General features: G+C 46.5%; 1 non-coding gene across 1 annotated transcript; it reads left to right on the top strand.

Annotated features, from left to right (window-relative positions):
• The first annotated feature begins 2,343 nt into the window (after window positions 1-2,343).
• Window positions 2,344-2,451, top strand: LOC111818524. Its single transcript, XR_002822497.1, has one exon. It is a non-coding gene; the product is annotated as a U6 spliceosomal RNA (small nuclear RNA).
• The last annotated feature ends 4,989 nt before the right edge of the window (window positions 2,452-7,440 follow it).

Genomic DNA, 7,440 nt, shown 5'->3' with positions numbered 1-7,440 from the left:
AAAAAAAAAAAAAAAAAAAAATCCTTAAAAATTACAGAACTCTGAAAAGGGGAGCCGAAGAGGAGCACAGAACATGGAAAGTGCCCCACTTCTGGAGAGGCAGAACCAATACAGCCAACGTGACCGTACTTTCAAAAGTGCTGCACAGATTTGATGTGATCCCCATTAAAATATCAACGGCATTCTCCAGAGATCGAGAGAAAACAATCCTCACATTTCAGTGGAACCAGAAGAGACCCACAATAACAAAAGCCATCCTGGGTAGAAACAGCAAAATGGGAGAACTCACAACCCAGACTTGAAGTTATATTAAAAAGCTGCAGTGATAAAAACAGCATGGTACTCACAAAAACAGCCATTGGGATCACTAAACACACCAGACCTCAGGCATACTCAGCTCCGATCTTCAACAGAAGGCCAACAACATACACTAGAGGAAAAAAAGCCTCCAATAAATGTTGCTGGGAAAACTGGCTACATGCAGAAAATTGAATCTAGACCCATGTATGTCACCATGTACTAAACTAAACTAAAATGGATCAAAGATCTAAATCTTAAAACAGAAACAATCAAAAAACAAAGCAAAACAAAACAAAACAAAAAAATAGAAACAATCTTCCGAAAGATAAAATAGGCAAAACTCTGAAAGACATAGGCATAAGCAAGGACTTTCTGAACAGAACCTCTATTGCACAAGAAATACTCTCGAGAATCAACAAAAGAGATCATTTCAAATTTCAAAGCATCCACACAGCAGACGAAACAACCAACAGAGTAAAGAGACAACCTACAGAATGAAGAGCTTTGCCAACTACTCCTTGGACGGGAGACTAACAGGATTAAAAAGAACTCCCAAAATTTGATACCAATCGAACTGACTTAATTTATTAAAAATAAATGGCCCGATCAAGAAATGGGAAGCTGAAGTGAACAGACCTTCTCAGAAGTACAAATAGCCAATAAGTACAGTAATAGAAGTTCAACAGTCCTGGCCCTTACAGAAAAGCAAATTAGAACAACACTGAGATGCTGTTTTATTCTAGAAAGAATGGATATCAGCATGAAATCAAATAATAACAAATGCTAATGAGGCTGACAAGAAAAGGAACCTTTACTCTGATGAGACTGTAAAGTAGCACAATTGCTATGGAAATCAGTATGGAGATTCCTTAAAAAGCAAAAAAAAGTTATTTCATTCAACTCAGCTCTCCCCCTTGAGGCACTTTCCTGAAACAGTGAAAGACATCATATTATCCCCCTCCCAAATCAGAGAGCTGAATCTGGGAAGCAGCCTATGTGTTCATCAAGGGGTGCGTAGGATTCATACACAGAGGAGCACTGCTCTGCCATAGGAAGGTGTTATGGTTTGTGTCTGGGTGTTCCCCCAAAGCCTCCTGCAGTCACGGGGCAGGCTCTTCTAGTTTGTGGTTAATTCATGATCCAATGCTAGGACCATGGGAGTGACTGCTAAGCCTGCCCCGGGGAGGACAGCCTGAACACAATGGAAGGAAGGGAGAGAGGCTTGCTAGCTGGTACAGTCGCTGCTCCTCCCTTTGCTCTTTGCTGCCTTCCGCCTCCATGGACTGCTGCCCTCTGCCATGTGTCAGTCTGCTTTGGAGCCAGCTAACTATGGACTGAAACCTCCACAAACTGTCAGCTAGCTAAACCTTTCTTTCCTTAATTTTGGGTGTTGGGTGTTTTATCCCAGCAATGAGAGAAAAGCAACCGAGACTGAAGGACAAACAAACAATTTGTAGGAAAATAGATGCACCTTGAGACCATAATGTGAAGTGAAATAAATCAGACTCACAAGTATAAATATCACAAGATAAGAGCAAAATAAATAATAGCAAGTAAGGAGGTACAGCTCTCTCAAATGGGATGGGGACCAAGAGGTAGGACTGCTGTGTGGCCAGCTTTCTAGTGCTGTAACACACACAGAGCACAGACAGGGAAGGCTGACTGTGGCTCAGCTTCCAAGGGCCCTGTCCAGAGTTGCTCAATACAGTTGCTTTGGAGCCAGGAGCCAGGCAGCAGGACATCAAGGCTGGGGATAAGAGGCAGAGGAAGCTGCTTACCTCATCAAGGCTAGGAGGCCACAGAGACAGCAAGGGCCCAGGTTTCCCAATGCACCCTTCAACCACCCAACTTTCTACCAATACCAATACCGCCTTCTCAAATGTTCACCACCGTCCAAGAAGCTTCAGGGGGGTGGGACCAAACCTTCCAAGTGTAGGCCTTGGGCACACTCCAGATCCAAACTATGGCAACAGAGATCAGAGTTGATTCTCAGTAATGTGTAAGGTGCATGACCATCTGCCACACAAGGAGAATCCAAATTGAGCACTCACTTTGGCAGCATATAAACTAAGCACTGGGATGATACAGAGAAGATTAGCACAGTCCCCATGCGAGGGCGACACGCAAATTCGCAAAGCATTACATATTTTTAAATCAGGTCCACAGGTGTAAGTGCTGTGGTGTGTCCCCAGTGTAAGATGCTGGGAGAGCAAATAGAATCTGAAAGGTACAGTGGATACTGGGAAAGGGAAGGAAACTGTCCCAAGGGAAGGAACAGCTGTGATGAGGGAAAGGAGGAGAGGAGGAAAGGAGGAGGAGGGAGGGAAAAAGAGCCCTCTATGTATATACACAGGGCAGCTTGGGTAACTGCACTGCTGATTTCTGCTGACCCATTGAAAGAAGCAGTTCATGTTTTAACTTTTCCTTTTTAATGTTTTACAATTTTTTTGGACTAGTATTGGAAGCTTATATCTGGTAATCTAATTTGAAGAACTACTTTGAAGGCAACAATATGCAATAGAACAACCATTGTTGAATTCCTATTATTTTGTTTAGTGAAATTCTAATTTATGTTTTTTCCTCTTTTTTTTTAATTCTCTTTAAAAATAAAGAAAAATTTAAACAACAAAAAATCCAAAAGGTGTGGTTCATGTCTTTCCTCCTTCAGAACCTGACTTGGCGCTTCCGTGATACCTCCTCCTGGACTGGTTTCATCTGGACTGAAGGTCTCAGTGCTTCAGCGCCCCGGCTGTGTGCACACCTGTAAGCGAGCCATGTCGCAGCACGTGGTAGTTCCTCTTGCTCAGCACCTAGCACTTCATCAGTTTCCTGTTTAAACATCTGCCTACCAGATCAATGCCAAGCTCCTGAGAGGGCCCTGACCAACTCTGCCTTGTTTCTCTTGGGTAAGGCACATAGTAGGGACTCAGGAAATAGTTGGTCAAGTGAATAAGTAGATGTACATCTAGCCAAGGCACAGTATTGTTGTTTTTACTCAATACCAGCTGACCCTTGGTTTTTCTATCTTCCCCATGAGTTTTCATCTTTTTTTTTTTTGGTGGGATCAGGGATTGAACTCAGGCCCTTACACTTGCCAGGGAAGCACTTATTCCACTGAGCCATCTTCCTGGCCCTTTTCCCATAAGCTTAAATGCCCTCCAGGCAAGCCTCTAATTTCAGAACATCACCATAACACCCTGCGGTAACTAAAAATAAATATAACTTAGCTTAATACTGTAAAAATCCTAAAAATACGGAACTAAAGATCAAACAAGGTGAATAGTTAGTGGTAGGGCCACTAGGAGGGGACAGTGAATCTAATACTGAGAGAAGAAATACTCAGCACGAGTACACTGCTGCTGTGGGTAGCTAAAGCTCCCTTCAAGACCCTGTGTTCAAGACCCATCCCGACTTGGCATCTTTTTGGGGAGCCTTTGGGAGCTGAGGCCTAGTGGGAGGCCCAGAGGTTGCTGGGACTGTGGGACGCGGTCTCTGGTTCTCTTTGCTTCCTGGACACGAGGACTGCATTTTGTTCCCCCCACTCTCTACCATTGCCATTGGCTCCCCCAACAGTGAGCCAAGTAAATCGTTTCTCTTTCTGAGCTAATGATCTCAGGTATTTTACTGTAGTGACAGAAAGCTGGTGAAAACAACTGTACACAGGGTGTTACCCATCAACGAGAAGCATAGTTTCCTAGTATGATATGAAGATTTTGCTACCGTCTTGTGGACATTAGTATGGGGGCAGGCTAGTATTAAAGTAATAGATTGTATAGCTGTTTTTTTTGTTACTACTATAACCAATATTTTAAACCTCTGAACTGTTTCTACTTCTATGTATTTACAGTACTTTGTTAATTGCACTGGAATCAAATGTTCAATATGTACCTATCTTGCCCTTGTTAGGTCCTGATGATGCAAATTAAGAGGGGTTTGCTCACGGTTTTAATACTGTCCTGCAGCCAAACTAAAAGTATATTCAATTAGTATTTGGTTTTATTTTTCTAATTTAGTAGTTTCTGATTTTCATTTTCTCTGTTTGAAAATTCCCAAAACACTGCTCTGAATCAAACAGCAATTCAGTGTCTCACTGTTAACCACAACCCCGGTACTTATCCGCGAAGGCAGGCCGAGCCTTGACCCAACACTCGCCTCTTCCAGACACAGCTGTCTCAGTTTCCTAGAAGGAAGATACTGTTATTTCCGTTCTAGAGGAAGACCAAAATAGAGCTTGACTTCAAAAACCATTCATGGCCAGCAAAAGGCAGATCTGGGCTTTCCCTCCCTGGTCTGACTCAGAACCGCAGCTCTTAACCACGAACAGTTACGGATACGGTGAAGATGCAGCGTAGAAGCACACGTCATTGCAAGTCCAGAGAATGCGGCAAGACAGCAGAGGCTGTTTCTCAGATGCTCAAGCTCTCGGAAGCTGATGGGGAGCGGGGACATGCACTGCAAGCGGTATGCTGTGGAGGAGAGGGGTGCCGACGGCTACCCCGAGACTTTCAACAGGCGTGGGGGAAGATTCAGGCTATACCGGAGGGCTAAACCCACAGGATGAATGAAGAGTGAGGGTGTTAAAGGCAAAGGGAAGCACTTCACAGGTGATACAAGAAGCACCTAGAAAAGATTCAGCTGTTCACGCGTCTCACGTAGAGGCAACAGGCGGTGAGGCTGGAAACTAAGGGTCACTTTGGGAAGGCAGATGTCCGGCTCCAGAGTTAGGACCCTTTGCTCTCCATTCCCTGCTCCATACAGGAGCTGCTCTTCATTGACTCCTTTTTAAAAATGTATTTGGTTGTTACAGGGTCTCACTACGCAGCTCAGACTCACAGTGATCTGCTTTCAGCTTCCCCAGCGCTGGGATTACAGGCGGCGCCATCACGTCACGGTGCCAGGGTGGATCTGCAGCCCCTACGCCGCGCTTGCTCAAGCAGGCACTTTAGCCCACTGAGCAGCTACCTTGCCGGCCCTCGGACCTGCTCTTCATACCTGGCTTGAGCTCTTGAAATGTATCCAGGACAAACTGAGAAATGGTAATGTGGGAAAAATACACGAAGACTTGGGAGGATAAAACAGTGTGAAATGTCGCATACTCAATTTTAAGTGGGTCACATTTTGAAGTGATAGTATTCTAGCTATATTGGGTTAAACAAAATATTTAAAATCACACATGGCTTGCACTCCTGGGTTACGTTACATTTCTATCTGACAGCTGCTCTAGAAAAATGGAACGTGAAAGATTAATGAGCAAGGTTCACGGAAAGTTGCGCTAGCGCCCATACGAAGTGACAAATGGATTTAGCTTACAGACAACTGATCTGGTGTTTATCTAAGTGAATCACAAGAAAAGGCCCAGGGTGTGAGGCAGGAACGAAGCTGTTGCAGCCTCAGAGATATCTAAGCGACAGAACAACTACATACTTGAGGTGCATCCTGATCTAAGGAAACAAAAACATTTTACAGTCAATCAGGGATTTTTTTTTTTAATTTTTATTTATTTGTGTGTGTGTGTGTGTGTGTGTGTGTGTGTGTGTGGCCAACTCAGCCCACCAGGGGGCGGGCTGGCAGGCATGTGGTGCTGGGGGATTGAACCGCGGTCCCTGTGCTTTGCTAAGCTTGTTCTAAGTACCTGCTTTAGACCACTGAGCCATCTCACCAGCCCGATCAGGGATATTTTTAAAAGACCCAGGTATCATTAAAATACTACTTCGATCAAAAACGACATTATGGAGATTAAAACCAGTATGTTTTAGGAATGTGAAGTATATCGAGAGACGAAATAACAAAACACTTTTGGATTTGCTGGAGTAAAAGTACCTTTCTTATTTCTTAAATCCAAATAAACAGAATAAAAGAGATAATCCAAAGCCTAACGGAATGGTAAATATAAACGGTTTTGCTGGGCAGACCCGGCACTTGCGCCTACGTCTCTGTCCCAGGAAAGACTGCGTAACGGAAAAGGCGCTCACTGCGGGTTTTGACGATACTGCGTGGGAAGGTAGTCAGGACACCTAATTCTGTCGCTTCAGGTATTTTGGTAGAGCCACGCGGTAACCTGGATCTGCCTGGTTTTCAGCATAAAGCCCTTCCGTCCACCTTCGGCATGCCACGTCTGCGGAGAACCGGCCTCTAGACTTCGCGCCTGGATCACTCCGCACTTCACCCCATCATCACATCACGACCATATTAGAATATTTGATCTATTCAGCTCAAGCTTCTCTGGAATTCTTAAGCTGAGACTTGGCAGGAGAAAGATTAAAAAGAAGGGAAGTAAATGTAACCGGTGGCAGCCACAGAACCCTTTCAACCCCATCCTGCTGTGCCGGCCCCGCCGGCCGGGGCCTGAGACAGCGATTGGGACAGGGCGTGGTGGCACGCGCCTGTAATCCCAGCGCCTGGAAGGCTGAAACCAGGAGGATCACTGAGTCCAATCTACGTAGTGAGACCCTGTACCAAATACATTAAAACAACAACAACAACAACAACAACAACAACAAAAACCCTTTCAACATTTCCACGTGAAGTTTGCACGGGCTGCCGAAGGCCCACAGCCGGCTTTCGCCTCCGAGAAGGAAGAGGGCCCTGGGCCAGCAAGCAGCCCCGAGAAGAGGCCGGGAGGGAGAGAAGGCGGCGAGAAGAGGGCAGCAGCGACCGACCGCAGCGGGCGGCCGGCGGCCGGCCGGGCTGACTCCGGGCGGCGCCCTCGGCTTTTCCGAGCCCCCGCCCGCGGCTGGAATCCGGGCCGCCACCCGCTCCGTGGCCCAGCGCTGGGGACCTCATCTGGGAAATTGGGGACAGCAACACGTGCCTCCCTCGCTGGGCTGAAGGGAAAGCAGAGCCGAACAGCAGGGACAAAAAGTGGAAAAGTTGTGGTTTGTTTTTTTTCCGGTACCGGGGATTGACTCAGGACCGCGCTCGCCAGGCAGGCGCTCACTCTGCCGAGCTATCTCCCCGGCTTTTTTTCTTTCCTAAGTCGGTTGCTAACATCCCACAGAAGTCTGAAGACACTTTACCCCATCTGCCGCTCCCTGCCGCCGCTCCCACCCGCTGCCCACACGCGCGACGACCACGCAGGAGGGCTGGGACTGCGCAAGGTGGGGCAGGACGAGGGCCGAGGAGGCGCCCGCCGCGGACGGC

Source organism: Octodon degus, unplaced genomic scaffold, assembly GCF_000260255.1.
Source record: "Octodon degus isolate 3935 unplaced genomic scaffold, OctDeg1.0 scaffold00093, whole genome shotgun sequence".
In the NCBI taxonomy this organism is placed as follows: domain Eukaryota; kingdom Metazoa; phylum Chordata; class Mammalia; order Rodentia; family Octodontidae; genus Octodon; species Octodon degus.
The sequence above is the reverse complement of the archived record's forward strand: the minus strand, read 5'-3'. Positions and strand labels throughout refer to the sequence as shown.